The sequence below is a fragment of the Sebastes fasciatus genome, chromosome 11 (genome assembly GCF_043250625.1).
Source record: "Sebastes fasciatus isolate fSebFas1 chromosome 11, fSebFas1.pri, whole genome shotgun sequence".
NCBI classification, from domain to species: Eukaryota; Metazoa; Chordata; class Actinopteri; order Perciformes; family Sebastidae; genus Sebastes; species Sebastes fasciatus.
In genome coordinates, this window is record NC_133805.1 from 16,087,188 (window position 1) to 16,105,294 (window position 18,107).

General features: G+C 41.5%; 1 long non-coding RNA gene across 1 annotated transcript; it reads right to left on the reverse strand.

Moving 5' to 3' along the window:
* Positions 1-12,471: 12,471 nt before the first annotated feature.
* Positions 12,472-13,465, reverse strand: LOC141777119 (uncharacterized). The gene is made up of 2 exons (XR_012595852.1): positions 13,333-13,465; positions 12,472-12,766 (listed from the first exon to the last, which is right to left on the reverse strand). It is a non-coding gene; the product is annotated as an uncharacterized LOC141777119 (long non-coding RNA).
* Between the last annotated feature and the right edge of the window lie 4,642 nt (positions 13,466-18,107).

Consider the following 18,107-nt stretch of genomic DNA (forward strand, 5'->3'; position numbering starts at 1 on the left):
GTGCAACACCGTTTTGTGTTCTTCATGGAACACGATCCAATGTCAGTTCCCTGCGACTACCAGGACAAACATTTACTGTAAACTGCTCAAACTAAGAGGCATTTAATTTATTCTACTTTATTGTCATACATACGCCAACAACATAAAGTAAGTAGAATGTATTTAGGATCAAATATACCCTCGTCCAGTCTAGAAAACGACATGTTCATTAGATTGTACATACAGTATATATATACACAACATATATTTATCATTTTTTACCCCTATCAGGAGCTATAGCCCCATCATTTATTATATCTTCAACTGTGCAATACTGACTTAACAGTGCAATATTTTAGTGGCATTAACACTGCTTGTATTTATACAGTACATTTAAACTAATATTCTTATTTTACACTATTCTTGCATTTTTTTTTTATAAATGCATGTATTTATATTATTTGCATATATCTTATTTTTCAGCAGTATTATTTGCTCTGTCGTTATATATATTTCTTATTTATATTTTCTTATGATTTCTCTATTTTTATATATTAATACATATATTTATAACATATATATATATATTTTTCACCCCTATCAGGAGCTATAGCCCCATCATTTATTATATCTTCAACTGTGCAATACTGATTTAACAGTGAAATAATTTAGTGCAATAATTCAGCTGTGCAATTTGATTTATTTATTAGTTTATTTGACAGGGACAGTACATAGGCATTGTTACACTTCATTAAAGTGCAACCAATGCAAGGTATAGAGGACTTCTAGCCATAGCTAATTTGCAGACCTTGTCCCTGGTTAGGCTTTTAAGAAAAAGAAAATAAAAAAAACAAAAACAGAATAGCATATCTTACATAAAATCGCATAATACAACATCGTACATTACAATCAATTTTCATACTGTATGTTCCCAATCAATAATCAGTGATCACAGGTTTAATAATCTCGTTTACACTGGCATTAACACTGCATGTATTTATACAGAATATTTAAACTAATATTCTTATTTTTATAAATGCATGCATTTATATTATTTGCAAATTATATAGTTATATATAGTTATATATATTTCTTATTTATATTTTCTTATGATTTCTCTATTTTTATATATTTATATTTATATTCTAGAGCGGGAGCAAAACATGCAAAACTCAATTTCCATAAATTTTATAATTTCAATAAACTATTTGTGATTCTGATATTTATTTCCTTGCAGGAGAGAGGGATGTTCGTCCCAAAGTGGCTGCTGTATTGATCCCCTCCACCTTAAAGAAGGGTGCTTCATTGAGCTGTGAGTGTGACTACAAACGGAGTGCACTCCACCACAGAGTGGGAGGGTGTAGGGACCGTATTGGAATTGGGCCACCCTCATGCAGCACAATGATGATGTCACAAGTTGTGAAGTAAGGGAGCTCATGAAGGACAAAACACAAAAACAGGAAGAAGGCAAAACATAGTTCTCTAAATTACCAAATAAGTTACACCGTCCTCAACACACACACACACTATGCAAACATTGACCAGAATTGTTGCTCACTTTTATAACACATACTTTGTGACACAACTTTTCCGTACTCAGATTTCTCACAACATTGCACATCTGTCACCCCCCCCCAAAAAAACCCAACACTTAAGATGAGTGATGAAGTCTTTAGCTCCTCGTGCACAATGGGCGCAGGAAAGAGAAGAATTTTTCTCCCCCCCCTTCTCTGCTTAGAGGCAAGTGTATTTTTATCCATGGAGGAAACCTCCAACCCTGTATTTACCAGGGGTGGGGTCACGCCAGGCAGAGTGCAAGCCAGCATCAAAACCCTCAATACGGTGCAGACAGAGAGCCTCTCTGTTCTTAGTGCTGAGTGCCGTGTCAGATGTTTACGACCACTTCTGAGGGATTACAGTAACTCTGTAGGAAGTGTGGTTTCTATGTATATTGTGGCATTGGTATGTATGTATGCATCTTTACAGAATAACGCATTCAGTTGAGCTATATAGCACATGCCACCGAGACCATAGCTCTGTTGTTTTAAGCATAACCTCAACTATAGTCAGCAGCATACCAACTAAGGGAGTGTATGACAATTATTAGGGGATAAGGGGGGTTAGAAAAGGGGGAGGGGTTTCTTTTGGCTAAAAGGACAGTAGTTTGACTTGTCTGAGGAGCAGTGTGGCATTTTTATATAACTATATCAAGATGTACAGTTATTAGGGTTTGGGACCAGGGGGCAACCTCTGGTTCTGAAAAGTGAAGCCAAAGCAGAAGTTTCTTAAACTTGCATTCTTATTAACAGCCAGCAGGGGGGGACTACTCGGGTTGCAAAAAGAAGTCTGATTGTATAGAAGTCTATGAGAAAATGACGCTACTTCTCACTTGATTTATTACCTCAGTAAACATTGTAAACATGAGTTTATGGTCTCAATCGCTAGTTTCAAGTCTTCTTCAATACAGCATGATGTTCATTTAGTAAATTATGGTCCCATTTAGAGTCAAATAGACCATAAAGCAGGGTATGCTTTAGGGCGTGGCTATCTTGTGATTGACAGGACGCTACCACGGCGTTGTCCGGTCTGGGAGTTGTCCGTGTTTTCGTCTTACAACTTTAACCCTTTTCACAGTGTGTTTACAGTTCATGAAAGTTAAATGTCACATTTTGGTCGTCAAAAAATGTTTTTTTTCATTGTTCGGTTGTACTTAGCTCCACCCTCTTGTGTCACTTCTGGGAGCAAAAAACCAAGATGGTGATGGCCAAAATGCTGAACTCGAGGCTTCAAAACTGCAGTCTACAAACCATAGGAGACGTCACGGTGACTACGTCCATTTCTTATATACAGTCTATGTTTGGGACTGTATGGATTATATGACCAAGGATGGGGTTCGATAGCATTTTATCAAAACTGAATCCAGTTCTGAATCCGCTTATCAAATTCAAATCCATTTGAATCCCTTATCAAATATTTTTAGGTAGGGAATGAATACATCTCAATTTTTATTTCACTCAGTATCAGACCTAAACCGCAGATATTCTACCATGCCGAACGGGTGAGGAGCTTTCACCACATATTTTGTCACTGCTCTGTGACATTCACTAACCCTGTCCTGACTCATCTCTCCTTTTGCTGCGAGGGAAAACAGCGTTTGCTCCTCACTTGTGTGTGTGTGCTAGGGGGGGGGGGGGGGGGGGGGCAGCTGTGTTGCAGAAGCCATAGAAGCAAAAGTAAAAACAACACAGTGGAAATAATAAGAATTCTACTTTATCATTCAGCAAATATCAACTAAATATATCACCATTTTTTCTTCGCGCACGATGCACTTAGCACTGAGGGTGAAATGGTTGCTGCCCTGCCACAGTTCACAGGATCTGATGGGTTACAGAACACAGTGTAACACCGGCACATGTCATTCAGGTTATCAAAAATGCAACAAGCTCTTACTTTAACATGATGGACAGTAGATAAATATTTTAGTTCGGGATTTGTTGCCCTCCCCCGTTGTTGTGAGTGCCTTCCGGCAGATATTGCATTTAGCGGTTGTATCGTTGACTTTGGTGAAGTGTATCCACACGTTTAATGTGTCAGTATTGTTAACAACTGTGTTGCTGAGATAACACATGTTTGTGTATATATCACAAATGTGTCAAAAAGAGGCAAAAGACATCATCTAAGAGAGATCAAGGACAAAAGATTTGATGAGGGATTCGTTGGCCATGGAGCTTCGCGAATCTAGGGATTTTACCTTTTAGAACCCATCCCTATATACAACAGACATTCAGACATACAACTTACCTTACACATAACTTACAACAGCATCCGATCTAATAAACATTTTTCTTTTTTATCTGAAATCCGGGAGAGGATAAAAAACATTATAGCTTGCAGTCCGACATGACCCTCACAGCTGCCACCCAAAAATAGAGAGTGGTAGGAATATCCCAAATTCTGCCATAAATTTGTCAATTTCCAATTTCACTACTAATCTGTACATTGGCTATGTTATGAAGACATTGGGGTTTTAATTGAGAGAAACAAGTTGTACAGATTCAGTATAGTTCAGTATTGTTTTTTAGGCATTGGGAAGCAGGGTGTTGCAGTTGTTTAAATTAAGAAAAGGGTGCAAAGAAAATACTTATTTTTCAAAAAAGTGAAAAAATCAGACCCTTCCCCACCCGGGTAATTTTCGTACAGTCCCTAACTAGCTGTGATATACACATACAATTTCATATAAACACTCGCACACCACATATGCCCCGCTGTACCCCCCCCTAACACATACACACATGCAAGCAGATGCACACATAATCTGCCCCTAACATGAAAGCACTCGCGCAAAAAAAACAACACACACATTCACACGGCCTCAGGATCATCCTCAGTTGGTTACATAACGGACTGCCAAACGTCCATCTTTATTGAGGTCAGTTCTTTTAACGAGAAACACGCACTCCCAGCAGCTGTGTTAGTCAGCCTGGCAGTAAATTTGCCTTCACCTTGAGGCAAAAACATATAGTAAGAGGCTCTGTCAGTTCGGCAAAATCATGACTTTGGACAGCAATGGAGTTTTGAGCAAATGCATTCTGACCTTTTTAGTTGAAATATTAAGTTTTTTCAACACAAACACATGCAACTTCACGTGGTTTATTACCATAAACTAGAAATGCACAGATGTGTGTGTCTGCGTGTTTGTGTGTGTGGTTTCTGGCCGTGGGAGAGAGCCCCGAGGGAGACACAGAGGGGTCACATATAAGAGGCTTTAGGGCAGACAAGTGAAAAGGAGGCCCTTTCTTGGACAGAGACTACGGATTAGGATGAAAGACGTATGAGTGGGGGGATGCTCTCTCTTTTTTATCTGTCTCACACGCTTGCTGCATCCCACATTCTGCGTGATATCTATTCAAAACGTGGGCAAGAAATAAAGAAGAAGATACAAAGACGGACACAGTGGAAGATGCAGAAAGGGGGATACAAAGCCATATAGATAAGATAGTGAGATATAGGCGCAGAGCAAAATTGGAATTGAGACCTTGACAGATCGATAGCCCCTTTAGAATTCAGTGTGTGAGAGGCCGAGAGAGGCCATGAAACGCGCTGCTCTTTTTCCCAGCCACTTGATTCGTCACACATGCTAAGAGAATTTAACACACTCGCTTCTGGCAGGCAAATATATGCTCCACACACATGTACATGTGAAGACACACACAGATACAAGGCCATGCACTCATTCAATCGAGCGTCCACGCCCACGGTTTGGCCTCTATTGAGCCGCTGAATGAAACACCTGCACACACAGCCACGACGGCAGAGAAGTTTAGCATTTTCCTGCATTCTCTGCAATTTAGTTGAGAAAATACAAAGCCTGATGTAGCTTTAAAGTTGCATGCCACAGTGCGTTTTGTTCCGATTATGTTCTATATGGATGGTTGCAGCTATAGGTACCCTACATACATTGAGGCAAACTCAGTCCATGCGTGTGCTGTGTATCAAAGTAAAAATAACCCCGGCTATCACACACTGAGGCTAGTTTATGTTGTTGACAAAGCGGGCCAACAGATCTGAGCTAATGTGACAGTTAACTAGCATTAATTCAGGAGCAAAGGTAAATGAAGCGGGCCCGCGGACACGACAGGGGAGTGCGGTGGGGATGGGAAGACGTGTGTACTGTACCACACTGGACCATGCTTGGGTGAGCATGTAGGCCATGCCAACAACAATGCATAATACAGCCTCTGGTGATGGGGGGATGGATACGCACACACACACACACACACAACACCCCCAACTCACACACACTCGCACAAACGCGCACACAAGCTCACACGCATGCACAGACATTGACGGTGATGGGGCATGGAGCAGTTTATGCTCATATCAAGAGAAAGTCTTTGATCAGTGTGACAGGAAGGGCACTCGCCCAAAGGAATTAGCTAACTCTTGCCTTGCAAAAGCACATCCACAATAAATCAGGCATGTTTGCGTTTGCAACAGAGGAGAGGGAACGTCTGATATTTAACTTCATTAATATGCTAAATGTATGAATATGATTTGTTCCGGTTCAACGTCCAGAGTAACATGTCCAAGAGTGGCATGATAACCGTAAAGAGAAGAATGTGCAGAAATTCAGGTTGTGTGTATAATCCTCTCGGTTTAATAGGTTGTTAAGCCGCACAAGCAATTTACATACGGCTCTTAAATATGCACAACCACCAGTTTTTATTTCTCCAGTAAAAAATATTAAAATGACTCAGTGTTTCTGACATGAGGACTGTGTAACGGATTTAACATTTTGTTTATTTCTGCCTTTGGAGTTTGAACAGGATGCAACTGCATTAAATGTTTAGTGGCACCTGGAAGTTGCTCAACATCTTTCCTGATGTCTTCACTTAATTTCACATTCTGCCTTATGGGGGCATTATGTTAAATATTTACTTATAATACTGCAAAAATGCAAAATCTTACCAAGTATATTTGTCTATTTACTAGTCAAAATAATTCATAACACTTAATATAAGACACAATCACCTATTTCAGTGAGATATAGGGACTTGTTTTAGACAATGTATCTTGAATATCTTGTTAAGTGACAAATGTACTTTAGAGCATTAGCTACAGACTTATTATGACACAACACACTTCCTAATACGAGTGAAATATAGCAATAGATAGTTTTCCCAGCTAATTTCAAGATCTCTTTTTATTTTGAAAGACACAAATAGTACATCTTATTTCAAGAAATCCAAGCGCATTTCACTTATTCCATTGGCAGATATTTCTGACTCATTACAAGCAAAAACACCTTTATTGTTTTTTTACTTATTTTTACATCATTTTTTCCATTTGACATTTTTGAAAATAAGTTTATTTGCTCAGAGTTAGATGAGAAAATTGATACCACTCTCATATCTGTATGTTAAATAGAAGGCTACAGCCAGCAGATGGTTAGCGTAGTTTAACATAAAGACTGGAAACAGGGAAAACTGCCAGCCTGGATCTGTAGTCCGAGACATAACCTCCCGAAAAAAACCACAGCTAGTCATTTTCAGACTTTCAGCTCAAGATATAACGTATTAATTAGTGAACTTAAGAGGTGCTGGTAGTTTTTTCTGTTACCTTTGGACAGAGTCAGGCTAGCTGTTTCCCTCTGTTAATCAATGGACTGAGGATGGAGTGGTATAATTGTAAAGCCTTTAAAGGTACAGTGTGAAGGATCTGGTGGCATCTAGCAGAAAGGTTGCAGATTGTAACCAGCTGTAACCTCTCCTGTGTGCCAAACTTGTAGGAGAACTACGGTGGCCGACATGAAAATGTGAATGGCCGTATCTAGAACCAGTGTTTGGTTTGTCCGTTCTGGGCTACTGTAGTTGCTGGCCGGCTCTGTAGAGAGGACTCTCTCTATGTAGATATAAACGGCTCATTCTAAGGTAACGAAAACACAATGATTCTTATTTTCAGGTGAGTATACACTAAAGAAAACATACTTATTAATATTATATTCCATCTCTTTTTCTTCATTTGACTTGTTAAGTGTAAATTCGATCTCATTTTGGTCAGTGAGAAAGGTTGCTAAAAGTTTTTAAAGTCACCCCGTTCGTAGATTTGTAAAGACGAGGGGTTAAGAAGTGAAAGAACAAGAGCATCGAGTAGAAGAGGAGAGGAGAGGAGAGGAATTAAAACCAGCATTGTATCAGAAATGAACCGAACTAAAAGAATAAATGGACCCAATCTGGCTGCACTTGCCGTTAGAATAGCTGCCCGTCCAAAAGCCTGTGCCCAATCCCCCATGTCACTTTTGTCCGTCTCCAAACCCTGCGGATGCTCCGCTTGTACAGCAGATGCACACAACCAAAGGATGTGAGGCATGAAAGCAATGGGAAATTCATTACATATTCCTACCCCCCTCCGCTCACCATAATCACCACAATTAGCAGACATCTGCAGTGACTCCAAAGCTGGGAGTGTATTCAGGCAATCAGAGCAGCTTCAGCGACAGCACTGACTGCAGCCCCCTCTGTGATGGGCCTCATCCTGAAGGGAAGCATTCCATTAGAAACTCAGTGATTAATTGAGACGGAGAATTTGCTCCTGGCACCGAGCAAGAATGAAACCCGACAGGAGGCATCCATGATGGCAGAGTTGTACGCAGGGTTGGCGGAGGTGGTCCGGGGTTGCCGGGGACCGCGCCATACTGTTGATGATGGTAGATAAGGCGCTCACACTGTGGGTTCGCAATTAGCTGTGTGAGAACGGTTACCAGACAACAGATATATGAAGATTTTCTGACCCATCAAGTAAACAAAACCTGTGTGTGTCTAATGATAATCCAGTTTTTATAGCTACTTACGTTTGGAGGCAAAGAAAAAAAAAGCGATTGGTGGTGATCACTATCGCTAACATCCCTTGTTCTCCATCAGAAAACACTTAATATCTTTATTCCCAAATTACCCAAAGCACTACAGCCCTGTATGGTGGGCATGTGTGCACATTACTTTAGCTTGTAGATAAATGTATCTCATATGTAAGGTATATCTGCTGAAACTTTATTTGTATTTGTTTATTCGCTTTCTTGCTGGGAGTTAGATGAGTAGATTGATAATGTGATTCTACAGCCAGCAGCTGGTTAGCTTAGCATAGCATGAAGGCTGCAAACAGGGTGGCTATAGCTCTGTCCAAATGTAGCAAAGTTTTAGCACCAGTCTTTGTGCTAAGCAAAGCTAACTGACTTCTGGTTTTGGCTTCGTATTTACCATACAAACCTAAGAATCGTATCAATCTTCTGATCTAAGTCTCAGCAAGAGAGGGAATAAACCATAGCCTGTATATAAGAAATGGATGTAGTCAACCTGATGTCATCCGTTGGTTTGTGGACTGCCGTTTTGAAGCCTCGAGTTCGGCATTTTGGCCGTCGCCATCTTGGTTTTTGCAACCAGAAGTGACACGAGAGGGTGGAGCTAAGTACAACCAAATGCTGAATAAGACATTTTTAGGCGACCAAAATGTAAAAATTAACTTTCATGACTGAAAATACACCGTGAAAAGGTTAAAGTTGGACACATGGACAACTCCCAGACCGGACAACGCCGTGGTAGCGACCTGTCAATCACAAGGTAGCCACGCCCTAAAGCATACCCTGCTTTATGGTCTATTTGACTCTAAATGGGACCATCATTTACAAAATGAATGCTTCTCAAGTGAGAAGTAGGGTCATTTTCTCATAGACTTCTATACAATCAGACTTCTTTTCGCAACCAGTGGAGTAGCCCCCGGCTGGCTATTGGAAAGAATGCAAGTTTATAGCACTTCATCATTGGCTTCACTTTTCAGACCCTGGAGGTAGCCCCTTGGAAAAAATATTTTCCCTAAAATGTCAAAATATTCCTTTAAAATGTCTGACTGGATAATTGTCAGAAATGTTGAGTGGCCTAGCTGCTGTACAGTATGTGCTCCATCTGTAGCGGATGACAGCATGTTAGACAGCTCATTACTGAAGCAGTTGGAGATGTCACTCTCACTAGGCACAGTATGGGACCGCCATGGTTTTAAGCCTCAGCTTAATACGTTGTCATGGTAATCAACAGTAGCACATCGGACACTTTCCATTTGTGTCGAGTCCAGGGCTGACTTGTGTCTGGATCACACACATATACTGTATAAAGCGAGACATCAACAATTGTCTATTCCCTCCCAGCCTCCAAAGTCTCAAAAGTCAACTTGACAAGCGAGTGTTTAGCAGTAGCGAGCGCGTATAGGGTTGTACTTGCGTTGCAGAGTAGAAATGCTCCCTCAGGATATGGATGCTTTTAGTGCAGGCGAGGGGTAGAGCATGCAGAAGACAGGACATGACGCAAAAACGGCGCAGTCACATAGCCTGTTCGTAAGTTGGTCGTAAACAACAGAGTGTCTTGCCGTTCCTTTAATTTGTCTGACAATTTCGGCGTCGGCCCTTAACGACAGAAGTCCCTGAAACTCGTTGTCTCTCCAGTTAGACATTTTCGTCGCCGTCTTTGTGTAAATGACCCCTCTTCTTCAACCTCAGATGTTTGTATTCTCCCGGTTTTGCATCAGTCGCATGGAAACGTCATCAACACGCCCACTCGCTCGCTGTGAATTCTCTGGACAATGACCGGCTCTATTCACACATGGGCTCAGTCAGATACATCCGATTGATAAGTTCAGGGTTGTAGTGCATGTGTGAAAGGGACTTTATTGCTCCAAAGATATCATCACTGGGAGCGAGTGAAATGGGAAATAAAAGCGGGAAAACTTGAATATGATGCGGTGCATTTTGTGTTAAAACTCTTGAAATGTTTATCTGCGACATGCTAAAATATCGTGTTTACAGCAGCACAAGTAGAGAGGAGTCATAAAGCTGACTCAGTAATATCACTTACACAACAAGATCTAAAGTTTGCTAACATTAGATAACAAAACCTACTAGTGTACTGAATTAAGGAAGGGTGAGGAATGAATTCAATGTTTCATTTTAAAGAAAAATAATAGGCCTGTGTTATTTAATCTTTCAACAGTTACATAGTCTTGCTTTGGTTGTTAGAGGTAGTTAGGTTATAGATCAGTTATAAGCCACAATGAGAACAACTTTTGTATTGCCAGGTTGTGAAAATTCCCTTTGACTGGTGTTTATCCTTTCTTCTTGGTAATAATTATAACTGTTAGTAATCCATTAATAATTGCTTGTGGTTTCTTCACTTTCTTATAGGCCATGTCTGGAGTTTTAACGTTAAGGGTCATGATTTTTCCCGAATTTCTATAAGGTTTTATGAGTGATGAGTGGTTAATAAATTAACCGTCATATTCCAGGAGGTAAGTGACCCATTGAAGAATAAAGTATTATTGATAGCTTATAACTGAAATTAAAGTTACAACTTATAGATCTGTTATAAAGGTTGCCTTATCAGAAAGTGGTGCCAAAATCTTTAAGTCCACAGACACCCTTCAGCTAAAGTGAAAATATGAATTTCACAGAATATGGAATTATAAGGTTTTCACATGATAGCAGTCACACACATAAACTCCCACATGGTTAGATTTGTGAAAGAGCTGTGATTGAAGCTGCAGCTAAATTAAGAGGAAAGAGAGATTAGAAGCTTAAAGGAAATCAAGCCAAGGCTGTTGCTCGAGTTTGGATGTTTGAAATTAGACTGAATACTGAGTAAATCTAGGTGCTATACTTCTGAGAGCATCTTTCCCACCAGTTATGCAAATTAGCCTTCAGATCCGCACAATAATCAGATGATGTGCCTCTTTGTTGAGATTTGAGCGTGCTATTTTATCGGTTTAAGCGGAGACAAGAGCCGAAGAGAGCTAATTTGTGGCGGACGGCCTCTTGACTGTCGTAAAATTGTAGAGTCACAATGAAATGGGTGTGACCCTCCACTTGGTGCTTCCTTCCTTCCAGTCCAAAGGGTCCGGGCCTAATAAAGGCCTGTGTGGTGCGGCACAGACAGACCGCCTCTCTTGCTGTGTGGAGAAATGTGTTCAATCACCATGGCTACTAGTCAGAGAAGAGCCCCCGCTGTGGTTATTAGGATTTCTCTGTCTGCTCACACACCGGCTCAGTATGCAGGTTAACAGCTCACACAGACTGTATTATGGATGTGCATCTGTGTGTGTGTGTGTGTGCAAGAGGCCTGCAGGTCAAGGGTGATTTAGCATTTGTAATTATCCCTCCACAGAAGGAGTGGTGGCGGGTTTTTTTTTTTATTCAAATAATCATCTCGATGAAGGAAAACGCCTTAAAACGGACTCGCCCCGGACTCCCACAACAGTAGCACTGATGTGAGAGTGGGAACATGAGAAAGCTTTGAGCAGTATTGATTCAGCTGAGTACTCTCGGAGAGCGAGTACCAGAGGATCTGAAGAGAGAATTATCCATGCACCATTTCCTCCCCTACTCCTGTGTGGAAAAATTCTGCAGTTCCAGCTGTCTCGTAGCCTACATACAGCAGAAACACACACACACACACACACACACACACACACACACACACACTCACTCTTACACAGACACATAGAGAAAGTCACACGCACACACACGCGCTTTCTTGAGGTTTGATGTTGCAAAATAATGGTTGTTTGATTTATTTATAGTTGTTCCCTTCCATCTGGTGAGTCCAGCATATTTAATTTTTAATCTTAAAATAGGACAAACGTAGAAAAAAAAGGTGTAAATCTCCTCTTTTTTTCCCTATATGATATTGCCATTATGGGGTTATTATTACAGCCTATATCAAGCACTCTGAGGTCATTATAAACACTAACAGACACTCTCTGGTTAACATGAGTGCTCCTGTTAGTTCAAGAGGAGATTATTGGAAGCCATAAACTGTGGTGGATAAGTCCACCAATGAAATGTGAATTTTCTGAGACAGGGCATTGTCTGCATATGCCGCTTTGCCCTCGAGTATCCTCCTCTTCCACTCCCTCCACCCGGTTCCTCCTGAATAATACACGACACCCCCACCCACCTCCTCCAATCCGTCCAATGACAGACGCGCATTTTTATCAAGCTATCTCCTCTGAGCCAATCCCAATCCTCCCGGTGATCCCAGTACACCGGATGCCCTCCCTCCTCCTCCTTCTCCTCCTCCTCCTCCTCCTCCTGCCTCTCAAACAGACGTAATGTGTGGATCAGAGAGAGGAGGCGCTCAGTCAGTCAGTCGGTGGAGAGTTGTTGGTCATCGACGGAAGTGATGAGAGTGAAAAATACGCGCTGCTGTGGCACACTTGGAAGACATCAGTCGACAGGACGCGTGAATCCCTGCTGGAAAAATGTTGTAAGTATGCCATCATGTAAAATGCGTAAATCTAAAAAAAAAAATAGGAATGCATTCTAGAATCAGAATTCCAGAATCAGAATTAGAATCAGGATTCTGATTCTCGAATGCTTTGTTTTGTTAAATCCAAACTGATGCTGTAGTTAGAAAGGAAATTATGCATCTTTCATATAAAAGAAAATTATGCTGATTACGCACATGGATGTTTTAAACTGTGATCATGATGTGATGCGTCTGCGCTCTACTATAATGAGGCGTCTCCAAAAAAATGAGCGCATGTGAAAGAAAACATGCCAAGCGGATAGAAAAGAAAAGCCTTTTCATTTCATTTCATAATACATCCCGTGTGACTCGAGGAAAAAAAACGTGATTCCCGACTGGTCTCTGTGTGCGCTTCAACTTTTCTTCACCGATAGTACACAGTGTACAGATCCGAAACTAAACGCGCTGCTTGTGGGAAAGTTTGGGTATGTTTGAACAGCCAGTGCAGAACCAAAGGAATCCCTATAGTGGGAGCCTCCCAAACAATATAACTTTGATTCATTTCACTCACCAGACAAGGGCCTGAACACTGATAAATGGTGGCTATTATTTTTCCAGCTGAACAATGCGCACCGGCTTTTGTGCGGACCATCTGTCATTGTATCGACATTACAAGCGGCTCCTCCTGCCTCCAAAAGAATCCAAACGAGACACCTGAAGAGCAGAAAGCAGACAGCGATCATTCCCAGCCGCCACCTTGTCTCTCACCGAGCCGAGCCGTGACGCATGTCTGTGCGTAACGTATATAGCCACAAAATGAATAGGCTGCTGGTGCAATTATAATATTTCGTGCAGCAGTGCAACAATAATGCATGCATGACTGTTTTTTGTTTTCCAAAAAAATGCAAGACAGGAATTTGGGGATAGTGCAAGAAAGCAGACCACAAGCGTGGCTGCTTTCACGCATCCTGAATTCTCGGAAACTGTCTGTGCGCATCCGACTTCCTCCCGGAATTTGGGCCTCCAGCACATGGCAAAAAAAAAAAACAGCCAGACTGCCATTTTCAGGGTGGGCTCTCTGAGAGGATGCACTGAACAAATAAACACACTTCATCACGTTACATACTCTTATTTGGGTCTAATGTGCCACTCACAGCTTGGACTCTCCAGGTAATTTAAAGCAGGAGACTTTAGATGCTGCTGTGCCAAGCACTAATATGCCTTAAGGTTAATGAGGCAGCCTCCATAAATTCTTCTGCCAATTGGATATAGTAGGTCTAGACGCTTAGTGCAGCACTACATTTTTACTGGCTATGGATTGTACACAGCGCCGTTAATGAAAAATGCATGGCTTTTTATTGTGAAAAACAAATGCTGATAATTTGTACTTAAATTTCTTGTTCATAATCCAGCGTGAAAAAAACAATCTGTTAATAAAGAATGCACAATGGATCAGATAGGTGCTCATGTGCTGTGATGGCCTCACTTCCGTCCCTCTCAGGGCTGAGTTACATATAATTCACTTTGTCCCTGGTGAAGAGAAAAAGCAGCATCCTGCTCCCTCACAGCGAAGAGCAGCGAATGTCCCGGTGCATATCTCTCTTGTAGGGCTTTAATTCAGTTTGGAGTTGCTCTCAGAGAGTCATCAGGGTGATTGGAGCAAAGCCACTGTCTTCCTGCCGCTGTTATGCGGGCGGGCGGAGTGGTGGTTGGATGTTGGCTTATCTTATCTCCTGTTGGAACTATGATCATCATCGCTGTGCATCTCATTATGGCATGTGATGAGCTTCATCAGCTGCAACCTGAAATTGTGTCGAGATGCAACCTGCCATCAACCTGCAGATCGCTGTTCCTCTACATCATCTCCTTCTCGAAAATTCAAATTGACAACATAATGTTTTAATAATTGTATTTGTTAGTCAGTGGAAGCATCAGGGAGTCCCATCTCGCTTCTTCCACCATCACATGACTCCCAGCAGACACTCAAATCTTTCCCTGCTGCCATCAAACATTGGACACACAAATGAGGAGGAAAAAAATATGCTCCCCCCCCTTTCAATCATTAAAATACAATAATGCAAACTTTTTAATTCATTATTTCTGAGTCATCTGGAAGACATAAAAAGCACAGATGCCCAGTGGATAATGAACTATATTTAGAGTTAGGTAAAGCCTGCCTGTGTTATTTCCTTTCTTTCTATGGCTCTTATAGCAGCTGTTTGATCATATACGCTTTGCTTTGTACTCATGCATTACAGGTAAATGAAGTCAAGGGGTGAGTGAGTTCACAGCAGCAGGAACCTGTGTGTCCACATGTGTGTGTGTTTGTGCTTTTCTTGAGAAAGCAAAGGTTAGGTGGTGGAGACCCCTGGCCCCTGCCTCAGGCATCTCGACAGACTGCCTATCTAGTTGAGTGGATGACCTCTGACCTCTCGTCTAGCCAAAGGCTCAGGTCTGCTCGGGTCAGGCCAGGTGGCTTTCAAGAAACCTATTGGCACATTCAGGAGAACATGACATTTGAACTCTTTCCACTTCAGGACCAAACGCATTCTTTTGGTTCATTAAGAAACTCTTACGGCTTGTGTGTGACTGTGTGTAGATGCAGGTAATGTTGTAGACTAGAACACACACATACACACACAGAAACCTGTTGAAGCCTGTTAAACTCAGAACATCTGCTCTCTGAACTAATTTGATTTTAGCCATAAAGTCAGACACCTATGTCCAAACAGTTGGATGCTTCAGGAGCTCCTTTTATCCAGAAGCTCACACTGAAATGTTTCCTATTCCAGTGAGTTGTCAAAGACAGATTCAGACTTCACTCTCAGCTCATTTATGAGACGTTACAGCTGTTGTGTGGCCACTTTAATCATGCAGTATGGTAGACGTAAGACAAAAACACTGCATTAGTCCCGATCCTGTCACAGCTGAGAGAAACAAGCCTGTCTCAATTCTGTCACAACACGCTCTCTATTGTATCGCCGTGCGAGAAACTCCCCATGGACATTTTGGAATCTTTCCCATTGTTCCTAAAGGAACGGGGGCTTTCATATGGAAGTGGGGAACGCCAGGAAATGACAGGCATTCTTTGTGGACTATTTGAAAATAAACTTGTGGGACCTCGCTTCCCTCTCGACAGCTAAGCAAAAAACTAGAAATAAGAAGAGAGGATTATGCTCTTAAAAATCCCTCCTTTACTTTCTCATGTTTCCTGCTGCAATTTGTCCCGAAAGTATATTTTGGTATTCAGCGTATTGGAGACGTGCCATCAGAGTTTCAGCTAAAGAGCTTTTGTCAGGGGCTTTTCACTCTTTTCTCTACAGTTTCTTGAATGGGTGCTTTCTTATTTTTCCTCCTTATTTTGTCCTTATTTTGCCTTATCTGTCTCCCTGGCTTTAAACACAACCCCGCTGCTTGAGCTCTGCTTTATGAGGTGTGACAGTGAGGTCTGGTTGCCGAGGCAGTCCGTGTGGACTGGAACGTAAAGCCTTACATTCAGCCGGCTGCGGTCGGGTTTTGGGGAGGACTTAAACTCACTTCACCCCTATACAGTGCCTCGTGTACAGGAACTTCCTTCATTCTGCTGAGCTGGCATGAACGTGCAGAATTGGGAAGGAGGGAAAAAAAAGCGTTCGACCCGCTTTCCTTAACCTCCTTAATTGCACACATACAGTTGCTACCTTTTAATAAGGAAGATAGAAAAGTAAAAACAGGTGGTCATGATTTAAGCTTCTAATTCATACATACAATTTTTTTTCTTCAGTGTCAACATCTTTTTGAAGTGTAGTTTGGTACCAGGTGTTCATAGTTCAACTTCCACCTCCTTCCTTTTCAGATTTAATAACAGGTTTTATTTAACAGGCTCTTTTTTTCTTAGTCGGTCAGTCTCGTTGTACCTCAGATTAACACTCACACCTCCTCTCTTTTCTGTCCCTCTTCCTCCTCCTCCTCCTCTTGTTGTTTTTCCCACCAGGCCGGTGGTAGTTCCCAGGTATTTGACCAGCGTAGCGTGGCCGGGAGGCTGCTTGTTCTGTCCTCTGTGAGACAAAGGCAGCGTGCCTCCAGGAGAGGGATGAAAGGAAACGGGGCTGTGCAGCCACTCCTTTTTACAATGGGAACCCTCCTTAGTGAGGTTGTAGAGCAAATAACCACCTTCTCTCTTCCTTTTTTAACAAGCACTAAGATTGAGAGTGTGTCTCTATCTTTTTGTAGTAGGAAGAGAAGTGTTTACGTATAGATGTGTGTGCGTGTGTGTGTGTGTGTGTGTGTGTGTGCGTGTGTGTGTGTGCGTGCATGCAAAGAGGAATAAGGGTATCCTTTATGTCTACCAGTTTTAGGCTTTCTCTTCCTTCCACCTGCTTAGTTTGAGGCGACAGATGGTGCTTCTGTTGTTGAAGATGTTTCCCGTATTAAGGTTTGTTTTTGCTGTGGTTTAAACTGTATAGAGAGAGTTGAAAGTTGAGGGAGAGAAGCATAAAAGAAAGCAGTTTAAGGATATAAATGATTCTGGAGCAGTTTAGTTTCATCAGCTGGGCCAAAAGTAATTATTTTTAGACACGCCGTTTATGATTTTCTTTCAATAGTAATCAAACCCTTGTGTAATAGTACCTCAGTTTAGAATACTTGAGGAGTAATTACTTGATAACTTTACTATTGGATAGTTTAACTCATGCACCATGTGTTATTGCATGCAATTTCCCCCCCCCAAAAAAATCTTAAAGACTAATCTTTTGTGCTGAAAATTTGTCAAGGACAAGTATAAAGTACCACAAGATGATAATATTGAAATGAAAGTGCTAATACTTAAAAAATCTAATTCATGCGTGCTACTTGAGTAAAAGTATTTTGTTACTTTCCATTGTATTATTATTATTCAATTACATATTTGTATGATAGTTGTTAATATTTTCCCCACATTATTGCGTGTTTACGGATGAGTTGAATTGTACACATGCTAGTCTAGTGTTATCATCATCTCGGGTGGTGGTCAGGGGGAGGGAGCGGAAGCCGCGGGAGTCTTTTATGGCTCCTGCTCCACAGACAACCTGTTCTCAGGCACCTCTCTTCTGGCTCTTTTTTATGACATCATAAATTCCTCCATTTCCTCTGACCAGCCCTAGGTGGATATAAAGGACATACCTGGCCAGTAATTGTCTGTCTGGCCCTCTCATCTGTCCGTCTCCTTCTACTGCTGGGGACTTCCTCCAGAGCCAGACTCTCAGACTGCCTGAAGATACTCACATCTCTTAGATCTGGACCAATAAAAACTGTTTATTTGAGCGATAGGGCAAAGAAGAAGTTTTTTTTTTTCTTAAACGCCTTTTACTGCATCTTTGTTGGTCGTTT